We start from the raw sequence: 21,947 nt of genomic DNA, 5'->3' as shown, positions 1-21,947 counted from the left end.
AGAATAACCCCAGCAATATGAGTTAGTCATAGATTCTTTCATAGAAAATGATACCAACCTTTACAGGTGTTCCCTCCTTTTCAAAAGTTCCCATTGTGCCACTTTGTTTTTATGAAATATCTACATTATTATCTGTTTTCCCTAACCGAAAGAAGAGAATTTTTGCCTTATGAGAAAAGGTAGAAATGAAAGTAGTGTTTAGTGTTTTATAGTGAGTATCTTCAGTGCACATTTGGAGTGAACAAGAGGGGCACTTCTCTAGGAACCACACTCAGCATCTCAGTATCAAGCTGCCATAGCTTTGAACTGTGTCTGTGGGCACCTGTGCTTTATCTTGATTTATTTTGTGCATTTGTTAGCAACAAGTATCCTAAGATATCAGCAAAGCCAGAGAAAAGTTTTGGGGGGCTTTGGGAATGCTCAAAAAATTTTCCATACAAATTAATGGTAATTGCTTCTTTTTAAGGTTTCATAGGAATGCTTTATTTTTAGATAGTGGAGAAACCTATATTTATGTTACTATAAGTGCTTATTTTACAGTGTTTAGATATGTGCGTACGTGTGTTATTCAGAATACTATATAACAGTTACACACTTACTTTAGGTTATCGGCATTATTTGTTAATTCCAAAATGCAAAAAAAAAAAAAAAAAAAAACCCTAAAAACCTCAAATGTATGTTTTTATTTTATTTTTTATTTTTATTTATTTTTTTTAAAAGATTTTATTTATTTATTTGACAGACAGAGATCACAAGTAGGCAGGCAGAGAGAGAGAGGCAGAAGCAGGCTCCCTGCCAAGCAAAGAGCTGGATGTGGGGCTCGATCCCAGGACCCTAGGATCATGACCTGAGCCAAAGGCAGAGGCTTTAACCCACTGAGCCACCCAGGCGCCCCTCAAATGTATGTTTTTAAATAGACTTGATTCCATAGGAATGCAGTTTGAGCAAATTAGTACTTTGATAGTACGTATTATATACCAGTTTTCATAGCAAAAGTTAATGAATTTACCATTATGACTTGGAGCTGCCCAAGTTACCTGATTGTCTGTTTAGTTCATTTTTGGCTGAATAAGATGGAACTGATTATGACTCCTGTTAAAGAGAGTTATTAAATTGTGCTGCGATTTTACATGATGTCATTAAATTCTCTGGTACTAGCTAGTCTGAATGGGAATAACCATTCTACCACTTTTAATTAGCTCTCTGACTTATTCTTCCTAAACTTCAGTTTTCTCATTTGAAAAATGTGGATAAATAGATTTGATGTAAGGAATAAAGGCTCGTGTCAGGTTTTTGTTTTGTTTTTAGAGTGGGATTGCTACTTAAAAATGAAATTCTGAAGCAAAAGAGAATTAGCCAAAGTTTTTCAGAGTGCAATACGCTCTTTTTTGTGTCAGATTTATAAATGTAAACAAGGAGAATGCAGTTTTGCTCTTAAGAATCTGCACGTTTTGGGGGCCCCTGGGTGTCTCAGTGGGTTAAAGCCTCTGCCTTCAGCTCAGGTCATGATCTCAGGGTCCTGGGATCAAGCCCGTGTCGGGCTCTTTGCTCCCTGGAGAGCCTGCTTCCTCCTCTCTCTGCCTGCCTCTCTGCCTACTTGTGATCTCTTCTGCCAAATAAATAAATCAATCTTTAAAAAAAAAAAAAAAAGAATCTACACGTTTTTCCTACCAGAAATTTTCTTTAGATCATATTGTGTTAAGTACTTTGGTGGTTCTTTGAATAACATAAATATGTTGCTCTATCTGAAGCTCTTGGTATGGTGTATGGTATAATAGGCGTTTAGTAATTACTTTGGTAAATGGGTAAACCTAATGGAGAGAGCCTTAGTTTAGGTGTTTACCACTTACAACCTGAGTTATGTCAAGCTGTCTATAGCAAGTTTCTTTTCTTTGCCTCAGTTTCCATATCCTTAAAATGAATAAAATATCTTCTTAGGAGCATGTAGATCATCTGACAATAGATTTGTAGCAGTGTGGGTTTATGTCACTTTTCTTTTTTTTTTTTTTAAGATTTTATTTATTTATTTGACAGACAGAGATCACAAGTAGTAGGCAGAGAGGCAGGCAGAGAGAGAGGAAGGAAAGCAGGCTCCCTGCTGAGCAGAGAGCCCAATGCGGGGCTCAACCCCAGGACCCTGGGATCCTAACCTGAGCCAAAGGCAGAGGCTTTAACCCACTGAGCCACCCAGGCGCCCCAATGTCACTTTTCCTTTATGCAGAGTAAATATTCCAGAATACTGGAGGAAGTTCAGAGGGAAAAATTAGCATAGAAGTTATTATTTATTTTTTGAAAGTTGAGAAACTCAGGTTGTTTATCTTTGAGTATATGCTTATCTTTAACAGAGAGATAATACATTGTTTTGGGAAGACTACCACACTTGGATTCAGAAAATGGGTTCTAGTCTGGGTTCCGGGAATTTACCAGCTATGTGTTTGGGCAAATCGATTACTATTGAAGAGCCTCAGCATTTTAGTCATTTGTATCTTTTAATGTTCCTGATGAGAGTTGAGATAATGAAAGCAAGAGCATTTGCTTAATTGTAAGGCAGTGTGAAAGTGTTAATGGTAATGATTCCTGGTTATTAATGGTTGTGATACAACTAATAGTTGTAAGTTGTGTGTTCATTCTTTCATTTTATTTTACCTTGTGGTACTGCTGTGTCCACTGGGTTTTCCCTTTATTTTTATGTAGTTAAGTAATTGGCTTACTGGACTTTTGGGAGGAGGGAGTGTGGGGAGTTCATCATAGTAGGCCCGTTAATACTTGGATACTTTTGCATGCTGAAGTCCTGATTCTTTCTGTAAGTAAATATGGCAGGAAGTTTACCTCATCTTCATTTCCTCTTCATTAAGGATAAAAGATGGTAAATGTTCTTTGGGTTATTCCCATTGTTTGTACTGGTGTGCTTTCTCTTTATTATTGTTAGTCAGGCATATTTTTTTTTTCTTAAAGATTTTATTTATTTATTTATTTATTTATTTGACAGAGATCACAAGTAGGCAGAGAGAGAGGAAGAAGCAGGCTCCCTGCCCAGCAGAGAGCCCAATGCGGGGCTCGATCCCAGGACTCTGGGATCATGACCTGAGCTGAAGGCAGAGGCTTTAACCCACTGAGCCACCCAGGTGCCCCAGTCAGACATATTTTTGTGAACATCATGCCTGTTTTTCCTACAAGTGAAATTCATTTGTAATTTACAATTAGCGCTTTGAGAGTATCAATGTAGTAGTTTGAAACTGTTGTATATTCTTTGTTTATGTAATGTGTATGAATAATTTCTTAATTTTTTTTTTTCTTCTTCCCTTAAATCTGTAAGCTCTCTTGGGTGCTGAGTCCTTTGAAGCATTGAATACCATATAAGGAAAGCAGTACTAAGTAGTTACAGTAGCAGAGTAAAGAAAGTGAATCAGAGAGTAATGAAATTTGGAAACTGATTGTTCATTGAAGGGAAAGGCTTTGCTTTTACTGTCACCCTTGTAAAATTGGAATTGACTAGGAGTAGCTAGAGAATTCATTTTTTCAGAATAGTTTACATTCTAAATTGTATGGTTAGAGGACTTTTATTTAGTTTTAAAAATTTTTTAAAAGATTTTTATTTATTTGATAGAGATCACAAGTGGGCAGAGGGGCAGTCAGAGAGAGAGGAAGGGAAGCAGGCTCCCTGCTAAGCAGGGAGCCGGATTCGGGGCTTGATCCCAGGACCCTAGGATCATGACCTGAGCCGAAGGCAGGGTCTTTAACCCACTGAGCCACTCAGGCGCCTCAGAGGGCTTTTATTTTTAATTGTATATGCCAGCCTTGGGTCAGTAGTGTGCTGAAATTTTAAGACATGGCAAAGATAATGTTTTTTTTTTTTTTTTTCTTTTTAAGATTTTATTTATTTGAGAGAGAGACCGAGTGTGAGAGAGAGCAGAGCGCACAAGCTGGGGGGAGAGGCAGAGGCAGAGGGAGAGGGAGAAACAGACTCCCTCTGAACAGGGAGTCCTACATGGGACTCTATCCCAGTACCCTGAGATCATGACTGAGCTGAAGGCAGCCGTTTAACCAAACTGAGCTACCCAGGTGCCCCAAGTTTTGATTTTACAAAATTAGATTCAGTTTTAACACTACTTCAAAAACCGTTTATCTTTATTTCTGATTTATTAATTGGCTCAGAAAAAGAACAGCTAAATTCTTTTGATTTCTAAAATTACTCACATTAATGTATTGAGAAGTTGAACTTTTTTAAAAGAGAAAACTTGTAATAGAAATGATTTCCTTGTAACTTATTATTTTACAACTTTGGATTCTTGAATATAGATAGACGTTGTTACAGTATACTGAGGAAATAATACTAGTATTTTCTAGTTTTACATCTTTATATGATGCAAATAAAATGTGAGGTTATGCTAAAGGAGTCTGGTAAAAAGTAATAAAAGCAAATACTTATTATAGAAAAGTGGAAAATAAAGATGAGAAAAAGAAGAAAATAAAAATTGGTTGGCAGTTTTGCATAGTAGAGAACTGTTAACCTGGGCAGAAATTATTGTATTGTGTGTGTGTCTGTGTGTGTAAAACACTGTGGTCTCTTGTATTTCTCCTTGATTACTAAAGTAACACAGGGTGATGTGGAATATCCAAAAAATGCTAGAAAGTTTAAAAAGAAAGGGAGAACATCCAGAAACAACCACCGTTCCGATTTTTGTAATAGAGAAATTGAGCTGTACTTAGTGATTTGCAACCTGTATCTTTAAAAACAAACACCCTTAGATCATAAGCATTTTCCAGTGTCATTCAGTATTTATCCAAAACACGACCCCTAATGGGCAGAACATAACTGACTTAATTCTTTATTATTGAACATCTAATTTCATTTTGATGTTTCATTTTTATAAGTGGTATTGTGAATATTTTTGTATGTGCATTCTTATTTGTGCATTTGATTATTTCTTTAGAAAGTGTTTCTAGGGGCACTTGGGTGGCTCAGCTGGTTAGGCGTCTGACTCTTGATCTCAGCTCAGGTCTTGATCTCAGGGTCCTGAGTTCAGGCACCTTATTGGTCTCCATGAGGGATGCCAACTTAAAAAAAAAAGCTTCTATAAGTGTAATTATTATTTTAAAGTATTGGAGGTAACTCCAGTGCTTATTAAGTAATTGCTGTGTTTTTAGTCAAATAACCTTTCAAGCTTCAATGTCTTCTGTAAAAGAGACTTAATATTGACACTTAACCTCCTAGGATTGTTAGCAATGAGTGATAGTCTATGTATAACAGCACAGCCTACAGCATTCCTCAGCTGCCCTTTCATAAATAAGCTCCTTTTCCTGTAACATTTATCGTATAGTCATTACTTTTAACAATTTTGTCTCTCATTCTACCACTAGATCATGAGTAAGGATTGAGTCAGCTCTGTTCACTAATGTGTATTTGAAACCTTATGTAGGGCCTGACAAATAATTGTTGAGTATATGAAAGGTTATTTTCTAAAGCTTTTAGAGTTTACCTTTTTTCTTATAGCAAGGCTTTGCCAATTTACATTCTCACCAGCTATGTGTGAATGAATTTTCTTTTTCACTTTATTGTTAATGAGGTGGAGTACAGTTGTGTAAAAAAAAAAAAAAAAAAAAGTCCTAAAATTTGAAGGTATAAACTTAGAATATTAAAAACTGATGTTTTTTTTGTTTTGTTTTTTGAAGAGTGGATCTTTTTTATTGTATAATTTGTGTTTAACATGTTTTCTGTTCATATCTTTCATTCTCAATAATACTACTAAGAATAAAATAATAAAGTGTTATAATGCCAACTCGGGTCCTCTCCCAAGCATCATTTTATATATCCTGGGGGAAAAGCAAATCATATTTAATACCACACAAATATGGAGTGAGGTTAACATATAGAGGGTCAATACCAAAATTCTGCACAAAAGTGGTTTAAACTGAATAAACAAATGATGTAAAAGTTTAAGAGATTTTTCCCTAATTTAACTTGCTAATTAACAGTAAAAATGCAGCTGTTATGTTAAATGCCAAAATAAGGTTGTATTTTTACTATCTTCTTAAGCTTATGTTGTCTGGAGGGCTTCAGTTTGATACCCAGATGTGAATTTGAAAAGAGCTAGTGGTTTGATGGTGGGGGTTAGACAAAGTAACACTTGTCAGATATTTTCTGTATGTTGTTCATTTCTTTTATTTATTCATCTGGCAAATATTTATTTGAGTCCCGTTGTGTGCCAGGCACTGTTCTGAGAGAATATAATAAAATGAAAAAATAAAATAAGTAACATAAAAAACAAGACATACTGTGGCAAAGGGTGGTAGGGGTACGGAGAAAAAGAGACTAGGGGAGTATGAAATATGTATGGGATGCAGATTTAAATTGTTTGGTCTTGGAAGTCCTCTCCTTAGAAGGTGATTGAGTGAGCCTGTGGTGAAGGAACAGTCCTCTGCATCTCCAGGAGAATGATTTCAGGAAGGAACAAAAACCAAGAACAAATGCCCTGAGAAAGGATGTCTAACGATTTGATGACTTATGATTGAAAAATTGTGAGGAAGCCTATGTGACTGGAATGTGGTGGGAAGCAGGGAGGATGGTAGGTTGGTACAGAAAAGGTAGGAAACCAGAGGCAAGTTAGGAAAGATTTTATAAGCCATTAAAAGGACTTTGGTTTTAACTCTGAGTAAAATAATCTTATATATACTCTGCACAATTGTTACATAGTTGGTTGAATTATTTCCATTTTTTAGTTAATAAAGGTTCTGTAGGGTAGCTTGTAGTTAATTTTTTCAAAGTCTTAATAGCTAATGAGTGGCAGAACCAAGATATGAACTTAGGTCTTTGACTTCAAAGTTTATGGCTTTTTCATTACACAGTCATTCTTGCCCTAGCATACTTCCAGAGGCTTTCTACAACAACCCCTCCCCCACCACCGGCCAAAGCCAAACCAGGATTTATAGTGTGGATCCAGGATGAGTGTCCCCATGCATGTGTGGGGACTAAAAGGCTCAGAAAACCGTTCTCTTAGTGTAAAATATATTCAGATACCTTCTATAACATTATAAAACGAGTTTTTAAACATGCTAGTTTTAATACACTGTATTGATTCCATGGCCCGGTGTTGGGAGCCCATAGTTTGAAAATCACTACACTGTTTTCTTTACAATGCCAGAAGTTCCAAATTTATCTGTGGCTTTGAATTAATTGTAAGAGTGACTGCTTTGTTTACTTAAGAAAAATCCTTATATCTATAGAATTAGCTCTTCTGTTGGGAAGCAAGGTGTTATGCAATCAGATTATAAAAAATATAACATTTGAAAGTTCATATATGATTTTAATTTTCCTTCCAGAAAAACAACAACTTAGGAAAGAAACTTAGATGGCGGAATTAAGTCTTGTGGCAAGAGGACAGGACAATTAAGAACAACAAGTTAATGCTGCTATTACCACTACTACTGATTTCTGTCAAACATTTATTATACTAAGTTTTTTTTAAAGCAATTTAGTATGTTACTTAAATATTCTAAGAAGTTTTAAAAATACATATATCTCCTATTATAAATCTCTCAGGGCAGAACCTATGTTCAGTTTGATATCTATAGGAATGAGTACCATTTTTTTAAAGCACTTTATTACCATTCTTATTTTTAAGTCAACTACACACATATAATACAAGACACCCGATTAAGTGTCCCTTACAATGAGTTTTGACAAATTTATATACCCGTAACCATCACCACAATCCAAATAAAAACATTCTCATCACATCCAAAGTTTACTGTCCAGGCAGTCCTTATTTGTGGTCACAGGCACCCACCAATCTGCTTTTTGTCTCTATAGATGAGAGTTTACTTTTTTAGAGGTTTGAACAAATGGAATTGTACAGTATGCATTCTTTTGTGTCTGACATCTTTTGCTCAATGTGACATTTTTAATTCAGTGTTGTTTCATGTATCAATCGTTCATTTCTTTTGGTTAGTATTTTGTTGTGCTATTCTAACAGGTGTCTACAACTTTGTTGAATGAATGCATATTTAGCACAGTAATACCCCTCCCTCCACAATTTTGCTGCATTTTTTTCTATCATGAGGATGCTAAAATCTCTTCTAGATTGTGTATACATGTTGCTAGACTTAAGTTGTGTATACATTATGTAATGGAATGATTTAATAGTAAAAGATATTCAAGATTTAGAGCTAAATGACCTTTGTATGAATCCTTTTTTTTGCCACCCTATACCTCATAAGGCAAGTTAATTAACTTTTTTTTTTTTTTTAAGATTTTATTTATTTATTTGTCAGAGAGAGAGGGAGAGAGAGCAAGCACAGGCAGACAGAATGGCAGGCAGAGGCAGAGGGAGAAGCAGGCTCCCTGCTGAGCAAGGAGCCCGATGTGGGACTCCATCCCAGGACGCTGGGATCATGACCTGAGCCGAAGGCAGCTGCTTAACCAACTGAGCCACCCAGGTGTCCCGTTAATTAACTTTTTTTAAGCTTAGCTTCCTCTTTTCTAAGATGAAGGTAATTACAGTTGTTGATATATTAAAGAAATTACATGTAAACATTCTATGTAAAACAAATATATTAGGCCTTTTGTAAAAATAGTAATGTAATTTAATGGTGATTTTTGGACAGAGGTGTTTAGTGTCTGCTTTTTATCTACTAACAAAATTGTGTCTACCCATAGAGTTGCAGTTTTAGATTTTTTATTAGTATTCATTAATGGTTTGAAGAAACACATGTTTATGCTTACTAGAAGTTTTATCTAGTGAAATCGATTACTTTTAGGTCTTGATTAGTTTACTTTTAGGTCACAAAATTGTAGGTTTGCTAATTAAAATGATAAAGATAATTCATAAACTTTTTTTTCACAGGTTGAAAGGCTTAGTGAAATAAAAAGATGGAAAAAATAGCGGTAATTCTAGCTCTTCATTATTGGCAGATAATTATTTCAAAGAGTAAAATACTAATGGGGAGAAAGGAACCAGGAAATTAACATATATTTGAGTCAGGCTTTGTAGTAGTTTTTTTACATACCATTTGTTCATTCAGCAAATTTTAATTTAGTACCTACTAGGTATCTAGGACATGCCTCACTGTTGGTGGGCTTTTGAAATTAATGCGTTTTTCTTTTTAATCCCCCACTTACGCTATTGCTGGGTATTTAAGTACTATATAAATGTGTATTTGTTGAATGCATTCAACTTATTATTTGGCTTTGGAGCAGAGGTGACTTAATGTGTTTTTTAGCATATTAAATCTTTTTGTGACCAGAAGATAGTTTATAATTTACCTAAATAATTAAAAGGTTATTAAAGTTTGTATTTTGACTGTAAACGTTGATATGGTTTAAGTGACTTCTGATTATGCTTGTATCAAAAGATTTGACCTTTGGGAAGAAAAAATTAAAATGTTGGGGGTACAGTAGTGGGCTTTGTGCTTGTGTTTGGTATATATAGCAAATTTAGAAGAAGGACGGGTGCCTGACGAACTCAGTTGGAAAGCATGTGACTTTGATCTTGGGGTTGTGAGTTCGAGTCCCAAGTTGGGTGTAGAGATTACATAAATAAATAAAAACTTAAAAAAAAATTTAGAACAGGGGTACTGAATTTTGAAGGGTATCTTTTGGTAGTTTCTTTCACTACAAAATTTTACTGTTTGCCAGTATGTTAACATTTTTTCTTAAATTTTATGGTTTAAGTTTAGTTGATTTACTGTCTTATTGATAACTGGCTAAATCAAACATGCTTTTGTAAGCACATATTCATTAGGAAAAGCTATTAGATGAAACAGTTATCAGAAGAAAGGTGGCTCAGTCTGAAAATGTGTAATGTAGAAGATAAGATAGAATTTAGTAGGTAAAAATACAATGGGGATTAAATTGTAAGTGATAATGTGGGATAGATAATAAATTGTGCTTTTAAAGATATAAAATATATTAAAATAAGATTCTTAAAAACTAGCACTCAGTTTTTAGGCATTCAGATAGACTGGAAACATTCTCATTTGGACTTGTTTTTAATCCTGTGTGCCTTAGAATCCAAAGGGTCATTGAAAATAGGGATACATTTGTTATTTCAGTATTTCAGAAATGCAAACCTAATGAAAAATTTTAATTTACTTTGAGACTGAACAGGCTAATTAAAGGTACTGTTTTTGGCTTTTCATAAAAGATCTATCAATTTATGGTAACCACAACCATCTTCTGGAGATTAGAATCCCTTGTTGGTAGTTACACGGGTTTAATAAAGATAGAAAACCCATAATATCTAATAAAATCATAAATAGGAGAAAAATAGTTTTGAGTCCTTGTTGAACATTTGAGCCCTTTATATATATAAATATATAATGGAAATCATCATCTCATCCTTCCACTGATATATCAGTTGTAATCTCAGAAAGTTCATGTCTGATTACTTTTATCTGGTACTATACCTTTGCCATTCTTCACTGTAGTAGCATATTACTCTCTGTCTGGCTTAGCATTTATCCCTATCACTATCAGAAATCATTTGTGTTTATTATTTGTTAGGTAGATGAAAATCCATGAGGGCAGGTACTCTGCCTGCCTTATTTTTTACTTAGTATCTTGCCTGTGTATCCACCTAGAATAGTGTTACATTCCCACCTGCAAGGTATTAGGGATCTAGTTTTTCCACTTCTCTCCAACAGTTGTTATTGTGTTTTTGTGAATACAGCTGTTATACTGAGTTTGATCTTGTGATTTTAATTTGGATTTCCCTAATGACTAGTGGAAATGTTTCTCATTGTAAAAAAAAAATCCGATTGGGATTTTGATTGGCATTGTAATAATTGATCAATAATTTTGGGAAAAGTTGACATTTTTAATTATATTGGGTTTTCCAAACCTTAGACCTGGTATATATATCTCCCCATTTATTTAGTTCTTTGATTTTACTTGTCAATGAATTTGTTTTTAGTATACAGATCCTGGAGATATTTTGTAAGATACATAGATACAACTATGTATCTTATTTATACTTAAATATCACATTTTGGAAAAATTATTTGGAGCTATACTAACTGTTATTAGCATATGGAAATGGAATTTTTTTTTCACATATTGATCTTTTTTGTGACCTTGCAAAGCTCACATAGTAGGAACTTGTTTTGTAGACTTTTCTGTATGTTACTCAGGCAATCCATATCATCTTCAAGTAGGGAAGATTAGTTTGTCTTTACAATCTATGCCTTTTGTTTCTCTTTTCTTGCATTATCACACTACCTAGGTCATCCTTCCCTGATTTGCAGTCTTAAAACATGAAAGAATTCAGTCTTTCACCATTAAGTATAATGACAGATGTAAGTTTGTCAAATTAAGGAAATTCTATTTTATTCCTGGTTCACAGAAAGTTTTCATGATGAATGAATGTTGAATTTTGCCAAATAATTTTTCCGTGTTAGTTAATACGGTAACTTGTCTTTTTTGCCTATTAATATGGTGGATTGTATTGATTGACACTCCTGATTAGAGCAGTTTTCTTATCATTCACATACCACGTATTAATTCACGTGTCTAAGATGTCAAATTCAGTGGTTCTTAGTTTATTCACAAAGTCTTACAACCATTACCACAATTTATTTTAGAACATTTTTTTCACCCCAGAAAGAAATCTTACACACTTTAGCAGGCCCTATTTCCTTCCAACCCCCACCCTAACCCACCCTTAAGCAACCATAGATCTACTTTCTGTCTCTATACATTTGCCTGTCCTGAACATTTTATGTAAATGGAATACTCATGACTGGCATCTTTCACTTGGCATAATGTTTTCAAAGATTGTACAAATGGAAGCATTTATCTGTATTTTATTCCTTTTATTGCTGAAGAATATTCCATTGTGTGGATATACCACATTTTATTTATGCATTTATCAGTTGATGGACATTTGTTTTGTCTGTACACTTTGGTTATTTTGAATATGCTGCTGAGAACATTTCTGTATAAGTGTTCGTGTGGTATTTACATTTCCCTTGCTTACATACATAGTGGAATTGTTTGGTCATGTAGTAATATTATTAAACCTCTTGAATTGCCCACTGTTGTCCAGAGTAGCCCTACTATTTTACATCTCGCAAGCAGAATATGAGAGTTTTAATTTCTCCAGATCCTGGCCAACTTTGTTACTGTTTTATCTTTTTTATTATGTATTATTTTTATTATAGCTATGTTACTGTGTATAATCTCTTTGTGGTTTTCATTTATATTATCCTGATGATTAGTGACATTAATATTTTTTTAAAAGATTTTATTTATTTATTTGACAGAGATCACAAGTAGGCACAGAGGCAGGCAGAGAGAGAGGGGGAAGCAGGCTCCCCGCTGAGCAGAGAGCCTGATGAGTGTCTCGATCCCAGAACCCCAGAATCTGAGCTGAAGGCAGAGGCTTTAACCCACTGAGCCACCCAGGCGCCCCGACGTTAATATTTTTGAGTGTATATATTTAGTCACTTGTATATCTTCTTTGGAGAACTATCTAGTCAGATCCAGATCCTGTATCTATTTTTAGTTCATCTTTTTATTAATGAGTTGTAAGAGTTCTTGTATATTCAGATTGTATATACAGATTCCTAATTGGATATGCCTTTTTTTCCCCTTTAATTTTGTTTGAGAGCGAGCGAGAGAGCACGAGCTGGGAGGGAAAGGGCACTCAGAGAGGAGCAGACTCTCCACTGAACAGGGAGCCCAGTGTGGGGCTTGATAAGACTCTGGGGATCATGACCAGAGCTGAAGGTAGACGCTTAACTGACTAGCCACCCAGTGGACCCTGGATATTTGATTTTTAAATTTTTATAGTTTTGATAACATTCAGCTTACTATTTTGTCTTTGCTGTTGTGTGGAAGAAGGCACTGCCTAACCTAAGGTCCTGAAGATACACTCCTTTGTTTTTTAAGTTTTTTTTTTTTCTCTTTTCCCCTAGACCCTCGATTCTGTTTTGTTGATCTGTATGTTTATTGTTATGCCAGTATGTCTTGATTACAATGTGAAATTTTCAAACCGGTAAGTGTGACTCCTCCAACTTTGCTGTTCTTTATTAAGATAATTTTTATTAGTCTGAGTCCCTTCCATTTCAGTGTGAATTTTAGGATTAATTTGTCTATTCGGAGAAGCCAGGTGGAACTTTGGTAGTGTTTGTGTTGAATCAGTACATCAGTTTGGGGAGTACTGCCTGCCTTTAGATCTGTGAACACAGTGTTTTCCCATTTATATAGTTCATCTTCTAATTTCTTTTAGGGGTGTTTTGTAGTTTTCAGAACATTAATTTTGTAGTTTTTTGGTTAAACTTGTAACTAAGTATTCCTTTCTCTTTGATGCTTCAAAAATGGAATTCTTTTCACTCTCTCTCTCTTTTTTTTTAAAGTAAGCTCCAGGCCCAACATGGGTCTTGAATTAAGACCCCAAGATCAAGAGTAGCATGCTCCACTGAACTAGCCAGGTGCCCTGAGTTGTTTTCTTAATTTCACTTTTTGATTGCCTATTGTTAGTATATAGAAATGCAATTGTTTTTTTGCACATTTGTACCCTGCAACTTTGCTGAACTCTCTCTCTCTCTTTTTTTTTTTTTTATCTTTTTTTAAGATTTTATTTATTTGACAGAGAGAGAGATCACAAGTAGGCAGAGAGGCAGGCAGAGAGAGCGGAGGAAGCAAGCTCCCTGCTGAGTAGAGAGCCTGACTTGGGGCTCGATCCCAGGATCCTGGGATCACGACCCGAGCCGAAGGCAGGGGCTTCAACCCACCAAGCCACGCAGGCGCCTCTTTGCTGAACTCTCTTATTAAACTATTATAAAATTGTTACTAGAATTTAAACTATTATTAAACTTGCATAAAATTTAAGGTTTTTAAGTAACTTTTTTAGCATTTTTTGTGTACAAGATCATAACATCTGGAAACAGTGATAGTTTTACTTCTTTCTGATCTGTGTGCTTTTTATTTTATTATCTTGCCCAATTATTCCAGCTAGAACATTCAGTAAGTACAATGTTGAATAGAAGTAGCAAGAGTAGACAGACTTATTGTAGTTTTTTCCTAGATACCCTTTATCAGTTTGAGGAAGTTCCTTTCTATTTTTAGTTTGTTAATGTTACTATCATGAAAGACTGTTGGATTTTTTTCAAATAATTTTTCTGCATATTAAGATGATCATGTGATTTTTGTCTTTTAATAACTTAGTATATTTCATCATTTGATGCTTGGATGTTGACAAGTCTTGAATTCCTAGGATAAATCCTCCTTGGTCATGGTGTATAATTCCTTTTATGTATTGGCTGGGTTTGATTTTCTAGTATTCTGTTAGTGCATTTTTTTGGTGTATCTTTTTCATAAGAGGTATTAATGTGTAGTTTTCATTTCCTGTGATGTTTTGGTGTTACCAGGAGAAATAGTAGTCTGGTAAGATGAATTGTGAAGTCTTCCAGGTGTTTTTATTTTATGCTTTGGAAGATTTTGTGAAACATTGTTAATTTTTCTTGGAATGTTTGGCATAGAATTTACCAATGAAGCCACCTGGGCCTGGGTTTTTCTTTGTGCGAAGATTTATTTTATTTTTATTACTTTTTTTTCTGTGGGAAGTTTTTAAACTACTAATTCAGTCTCTTCACTTCTTATAGGCTTATTCGGATTGTCTGTTTTTTGAGACAGTTTTGATTGTTTGTGACTTTCTAGGAATATGTCCATTTCATTTAGTTATTTAATTTGTCAGCACACAGTTCATACTATTCCTTGACGATACTTTTTCTGTAAGGGTTCTATTACTCTGCCTTTTTCGTTCCTGATTTTGGTACTTTGAATTATTTTCTTGGTCATTTTAGCTCAGAGTTTGTCAATTTTTATTTTATCTTTTTATCTTTTTAGAAAATCAGCTTTGGTTCTTTCGATTTTTCTCTTTTGTCTTTCCTGTGTTTCACTTATTTCTCAACCCATCTGTATTATTTTCTTTCTTTTGTTTGCTTTTGGTTTAGTTTATTTTCTAAAAACTTGTTAAAGTGGGGGTGCCTGGGTGGCTCAGTCTGTTAAGCCTTTCCCTTCAGTTCAGGTCATGATCCTAGAGGCCCGGGACTGAGCCCTGAGTCAGGCTCCCTGCCCAGTGGGGAGGGGAGCCTGCTTGTCTCTCACCTTCCTGCTTAGGCGCTCTTTCTCTCATTCTCACTCTTGTGTTCTAACTCTGTCTCTCTCAAATAAATAAAACTTAAAAAAAATTGTTACAGTAGGTTTAAGTTACTGATTTAACCTCTCTCTCTCTCTTTTTTTTAAAGGTTTTATTTATTTATTTGACTGACAGAGATCACAAGTAGGCAAAGAGGCAGGCAGAGAGAGAGAGAGGAGGAAGCAGGCTCCCTGCTGAGCAGAGAGCCCGATGTGGGGCTCGATCCCAGAACCCTGGGATCATGACCTGAGCCAAAGGCAGAGGCTTTAACCCATGGAGCCACCCAGGCATCCCTGATTTAATCTCTCTTTAAGTGTAGAAGTTTTACAACACAACTATAAATTTCCCTTTATTGCTTTCACCACACTCCATACATTTTGATATCTCTTTTTTCGGTTTTGTTTTCATTCCTCCAAAAATATTTTCTAGTCCTTTGTGATTCTATACCCACTGTTTATTTAGAAGTATTGTTTAATTTCCCCATGTTCGTAAATTTCCCCAGTTTTGTTTTGTTGTTATTTCTCACGTTGTTACATTTTGGTTGGAGAACCTTTTATATGCATAATTTCAGTCTTTTTGAATCTTTTGAGGTTTGTTTTATATCTGGCATATGGTTATCCTGGAGACTCTTCCATTAGTACTTGAGAAGAACACATATTTTGCTGTTTTAAGGTGTTCTGGATATATTTGTTAGATCTAGTTTTTATATTAGTATTCAGGACTCTTATTGGCTTGTTGATCTTGCTTCATCTATTATTGGAAATGGGGTATTAAAGTCTCCCACTGACTGTTGTTGAATTGACTACTTTTCTTTTGTTCTTTCAGTTTTTACTTCATTTATTTGGGGTTTCTGTTAGAGTCTAATGTTTATATTTTCTTGATGATTGACCCATTTATGATAGGAAAGTATTTTTTTTATCTACAAAAATATTCTTATGTCTATTTTATATATTAGTTGAGCTACTCCAGAATTCATGTGATTGCTGTTTCATAATAGATTTTTCTAAAAAAAAGTCTATTGAATGACCCAGTATTAAAAGCCTGTATTTACTGAGCACATTTTACTGTGGGTAGCGCATTATGCTAAGCTTTATATGTGTTTTTTACTCTCCCCTTCTACAGATTTAGGAACTGGGACCTGAAAAAGATGAATAATCTCCCAGAATTTTCCCAGCTAGTCAGTGGAAAAGCCCACATTCAATCCAGAAGGTTTATCAGATTCTGTAGGGTCTTCTAGGGTTCCTAAGAAGGTTACTGACTGCTGCTTTAGTTTCAAAAAGAAAAGAATAGGTTGATAGATCACATTATTCTTCCACTTGTCCTCCATTCCACACCTTTTGCCTTATGATTGCGGTTCCTACCATGAGAGGTAGAATTTATTTTTTGGCTCCATTGATGTTTGGATGTGATTTGCTTTGTCCAAAGGAATGTTAGTGGATTACAAGCTAGCATTGGCCTTATTTTATTTTTTCATTTAAAATAAGTTTCAGGGTACCTGGGTGGCTCAGTTGGTTAAGGGTCCAACTCTTGATTTTGGCTCTGGTCATGATCTCAGGGTTGTGAGATTGAGCCCTGTATCAGGCTCCATGCTCAACATGAAGTCTGCTTGAGATTCTTTCTCTCCCTTTCCCCCTTACCTGACCCTGTGTGTGTGTGTGCTCTCTCTCTTTCTCCCTCTTTCTCTTTTTCCCTCTCTATCTCTCTATCTCAAAAAAAAAATTCGTTTATTTAAACCAAAAACAAAAAACAGTTCACCCTCAGACTGAGCTTTGACTTTCAATGCACTGGAGGTGGGCTTTTTCTTTGTGCTCTTGCTTCTCCCCACCAGAAGACCATCACGAAACCACTGATGTGAAAATGAGAGAAAATGGAGTAGCCCTAGTTCAGCCCAGCAGCTTGATGCCAGCCTAGCTGAGGTTCGTTTAACAACCCACAAATGTCAAAATAAAGAACTAATACTTCTGTTGTCTCTGAGTTTTGGGCAATAGCTGATGAATACAGTTAAAGTAACTTTAGAGTTCTAAAATGTAATAATAGTAATATTTCTTTTCACTCAATACTAGGAAAGGGTTTCTTTTAGCTACATAAGAGTAAGAATTTGTTGACAGTAACTATGTTGTCCTAGATTGGTTAATTGGGGAACTCTAGAACATTTTTTCCATGATAGCTTAATGAAGAGTCATTTTTGTGGACTCATTTCTTGCAGATGTGTAAGAGATTGAGCTAGAAGTCTTTTTAAAATCCTTTAAAACTCTGCAGATTTTGTTGGCCTACAATGATAGAAAAGGAGTTTAAAAATTTTTGAAGACACAAATAAGTAACTTTTATTTTTCTTATACATTATTCAGTGCTCATCAAGTTAAATGTACTCTTAATCCCTTTTAGCTGTTTCATTCCTCTACCGTATTTAAGAGTCTGGGGTTTTTTGTTTCTTTTTTTCTTTGGTCATTGGTTTTGTTTCTTGAATTCTACAAATGAAATCATACGGTATTTGTCTTTCTGTGACTGACTTATTTCACTTAGCATTACACCCTCTAGATCCATCCATGTTGTTGCAAATGGCAAGATGTTCTTTTTTATAGCTGAGTAATATTCCATTGTGTATGTATGTCTTTGGAAAAAGTGATCATTCAGGTTCTCTGCCCATTTTTTCATCAGATTATTTGTGGGGTTTTTTGGTGTTGTATAAGTTTCTTACATGTTTTAGATATTAACCCCCTTATCAGATATATTATTTGCAAATATCTTCTCTCATTTGGTGGGAGAAGATGTTTTGTTGATGATTTCCTTTGCTCTGTGAAAGCTTTGGTATAGTCCCAGTAGTATAATTCTATTTTTACTTTACTTGCCTGAGGAGAATTATCTAGAAAAATGTTTTTAATCACAAGGAAAGAGAACAAAAGAAAGGAACAGAGAAGAGCTACAGAATAATTGTAAAACAAGTAACAACATGGCAATAAGTAGTTATCTATCAGTAATTACTTTAAATGTAAAAGGACTAAATGTTTCAATAAAAAACATTGGATGATTGAATGGATAAAAAAGCAAGACCTGTCCATATACTGCCTATAGGATGCTCAGTTCAGACATAAAGGAACATGCAGATTGAAAGGAAAGGGATGGAAAATCATTTACTGTGCAAATGGAAGTGAAAGGAAAGCTGGGGTGGCAATATTTGTATCAGACAAAATAGACTTTAAAACAAAGGTTGTAACAAGAGACAGAAAAGGATAGTACAAAATGATAAAAAGAACAGTCAAACAGGAGGATATACCAGTTGTAAAGATCTGTGTACCTAACATGGCAACACCTAAATACATAAAGCAACTATTAAGAGACATAAAGGAAGACATTGATAGTAATATAATTATAATACTAGGGGACTTTAACACCCTAGTTACATCAGTGGATAGATATTCCAGAAAGTCAACAAAAAAACAATGGCTTTGAATGACACCTTAGACCAGATGGATCCAGCAGATATAGTCAGTGCATTCCATCCAAAACAGTGGAATATACATTCTTTTCAAGTACACAGGGAACATTCTCCAGAATAGATCACGTTAGGCCACAAAACACATCTCAGTGAGTTAAATAAGATTGAAATCATAACATGCATCCTTAACAACCACGATGGTAGGAAACGAGAAATCAATCACACAACAAAGTCTGGAAAGAATGCAGATACATGGGGGCCAGTTAACGTGTTACTGAAGAATGAATGGGTAGACCAAAAAATCAAAAAGGAGATCAAAAAATAAATGGAGACAAATGAAAATGAAAACAAAATGGCCCAAAATCTTTGGGATGCAGCAAAAGCTACTAAGCAAAGATTATAGTAATACAGGCCTACCTGAAGAAATAAGAAAAATCTCAAATAAACCACTTAATCTTACCCTTAAGAGAGCTGTAAGTAGAACAAGCCCAAAGCCAGCAGAAGGAAGGAAATTGTGAAGATTGGAGCAGAAATAAGTGAAATAGAGATGAGGATGTCCACTCTCACCACTTTTATTCAACATAGTACTGAAACTCCTAGCCACAGCAGTCAGACAAGGAAAAGGGATAAAAGGCATCTAAATTGGTAAGAAAGGTAAAACCTTAATCTGCAGATGACATGATGTTATAAATGGAAAACCTTAAAAACTCCACCAGAAAACTGCTAGGACTGATATATGATTTCAGTAAAGTTGCAGGACACAAAATTAATATACAGAAATCTGTTGAAATTCTATATACTAATAATGAAGTAGCAAAAAGAAATTATGAAAATAATCTCATTTACAGTTATACCAAAAATAATGAAGTATCTATGAATAAACTTAACCAAAGATGTGAATGACTTGTGTTCTGAAAACTATAAAAACCATTGGTGAAAGAAATTGAAGATGACACAAACAAATGGAAAGATATTTCATGCTCATGGATTAGATAAACTGATATTGTTAAAATGTCTGTACAACTCAAAGCAATGTATAGATTTAATGCAATCTCTGAAAGTGCTAACATTTTTCACAGAACTGGAACAAATAATTCTAAAATTTGTATGGAACCACAAAAGATCTACATAGCTAAAGCAATCTTGAGAAAGAAGAACAAAGCTGGAAGTATCATAATCCCAGATTTCAAGACATACTACAAATATGTAGTAATCAAAACAGTATGGTGTTGGCACAAAATAGACACCTAGATGAATGGAACAGAATAGAAAGCCCAGAAATAGACCCAGACTTATGTGATCAAGTGATGTACAACAAAAGAGGCAAGAATGTGCAATGGGGAAAAGGCAGTTTCTTCAGCAGATGTGTTAGGGAAACTGGACAGCTATGTGCAAAAGAAAGAAACAGGACTTTCTTATACCATATACAAAAATAAACCCAATGTATTAAAGGTCTTAATATGAGATCTAAAACGACAAAAGTCCTGGAAGAACATATGCAGCCATTTATTTGGTATTGGCTGTAGAAGTATTTCATGATATATTTTCCCCTCACTTTTACTTTCAGTTTATTTGCATTTTTAATTTAATTTTTAAAAATTTATTTATTAGAGTGCACACACACGCAGGTGAGTAGGGGGAGGAGCAGAGGGGAAGAAGACGCCCCGCTTAGTAGGGAGTCCCGACATGGGGCTTAATCTCTCCATGGGGCGATCACTACTTGAGCCAAAACCAAGAGTCAGATACTTAACTGAGTCACCCAGGTGACCATGAGTGTAAAGTGTGTCTCTTACAGACAACATGTAATTTATTGGTTCTGACTTGTTACAGTCTGACACTGCCTTTTGTTGGATTGTTTATTTAATATTGATGTAGTATAACCTGTCTGCCATTTTTATTTGTTTTCTTGTTTTTTTTTAATTTTTCCTTTACTGTGTTCTTTTGCATCAAGTGTCGTCCCCCCCCCGTCATCGTAACCTTTTAATTCTTTTAATGGTATTTTCACTATGTTCTTTTGTATTTTTTTAGTTGTTGCATGAGAGCTTATCATATGCAACTTACTGTGTCAGAGTCTGTTTCAGACTTAACACTAATGGCAGTGAAATGTAGAAATTTTATTTCTGCGTAGCTTTATTTTCTTTTTTTTGTGCTGCTGTTATACATATTACAGGTATTATTTTATAAACCCAACAGTATATTGTTATTATTCCTTCATATGATTTCATGTTATTTAAAGAAACTGAGAGAAGAAAGGAGACCAAATGTATTCCCAGAGTAAGCTTTATTTGTACATTGTTTATTAGTGTTTAGGTATTTTGTTGAATTTAATTTGCTGATGTTTTATTGGGAATTTTTGCACCTATGTTCAGGAGGAATATTGGTTTTTAAGCTTTTTCTTTTCCTGAATTATCTTTGGTTTTGGTATCATTATAATGTTAGTCTCATAAAAATGTCTTTGGAAGTAATCCATCATGTTCTCTTTTTTGGAAAATGTCTTGAATTGTTATTCTTTAAATGTTGGTAGAAGTCACTGGTGAAACTGTTTGGGCCTGGAGGATTTTAATTGTGAATTCACTTTTTTTCCCAGTATACATAATTCATATTGTGTGTTGATTTTGGAGGTTAAAAGTTTGAAATGGAGGCATGAGCAGGGTCATGTTCCTTTTGAAGGCTTTAGAGAAGAATCCTTTGTTGTCTCTTCTAGCTTCTGATGGTTGTCACTAGTTGTTGGTATTCTTTAGCTTATATAACTGTATCACTCCAATTTCTGCCTCATCTTCACTTAGGGTTTTTTTGTTCTGTGTATGTCTCTCTGTCTCCCTCCCTTTGTTGTAAAAATACCAGCCATCAGATTTGGGCCCACCCAAATCTAGTATGATCTCTTTTAAACTTGATTGCATCTACAGAGGCTTTATGTCAAATAAGGTTATACTCAGAGGTACCCGGCATTAGATGTTGAATATATTTTAATTAGGTATACAGTTAACCTATTGCACTTAAAATTTATGTTTTACTACTTGAATTAAAATGTGGAAATCTTGTCACCATGTAGTTTCCTTTCTTCACCCTCCTCTGTGTTGTAGTTGTTGCATTTCATCCACATGGTTTGAATATCTCTTTAGACAGTGATGTAAATTTTGCTTTCAATTATTTTGCATACTTTAAAGAATTTAAGAAGAAAAGCATAGTCTATCACAGGGATTGGCAGACTGTTACTGTAGGCCAAATCCAGCTTGCCACCTGCTTCTGTAAATTTTATTGGAATACAGCCAGACCTGTTAGTTTATGTATTGTCTATGGTTTTTATTGCTCTGCAATTTGGAATTGATTAGTTACAACAGAGACCATTTGGCCTGCAAAGCCTTAAATACGTA

The 21,947-nt window shown here is 34.8% G+C and overlaps 1 protein-coding gene across 4 annotated transcripts in view; it reads left to right on the top strand.

Moving 5' to 3' along the window:
- Positions 1-21,947, top strand: part of LOC111142051 (CCR4-NOT transcription complex subunit 2) — a 121,311-nt gene that overhangs the window by 9,609 nt on the left and 89,755 nt on the right. The window contains exon 1 of one of the 4 annotated variants that reach the window (XM_022494984.1): positions 16,839-17,053. The exons of the other annotated variants lie outside the window; for them this stretch is intronic. The gene's annotated coding sequence lies outside the window, so the exon portion shown is untranslated. Of the gene's footprint in view, positions 1-16,838; positions 17,054-21,947 lie in introns of those variants that run through there. 4 annotated transcript variants of the gene reach the window in all.

The sequence above is a fragment of the Enhydra lutris genome, unplaced genomic scaffold, assembly GCF_002288905.1.
Source record: "Enhydra lutris kenyoni isolate GAN:26980312 unplaced genomic scaffold, ASM228890v2 scaffoldscaffold7, whole genome shotgun sequence".
NCBI lineage: Eukaryota > Metazoa > Chordata > Mammalia > Carnivora > Mustelidae > Enhydra > Enhydra lutris.
The sequence above is the reverse complement of the archived record's forward strand: the minus strand, read 5'-3'. Positions and strand labels throughout refer to the sequence as shown.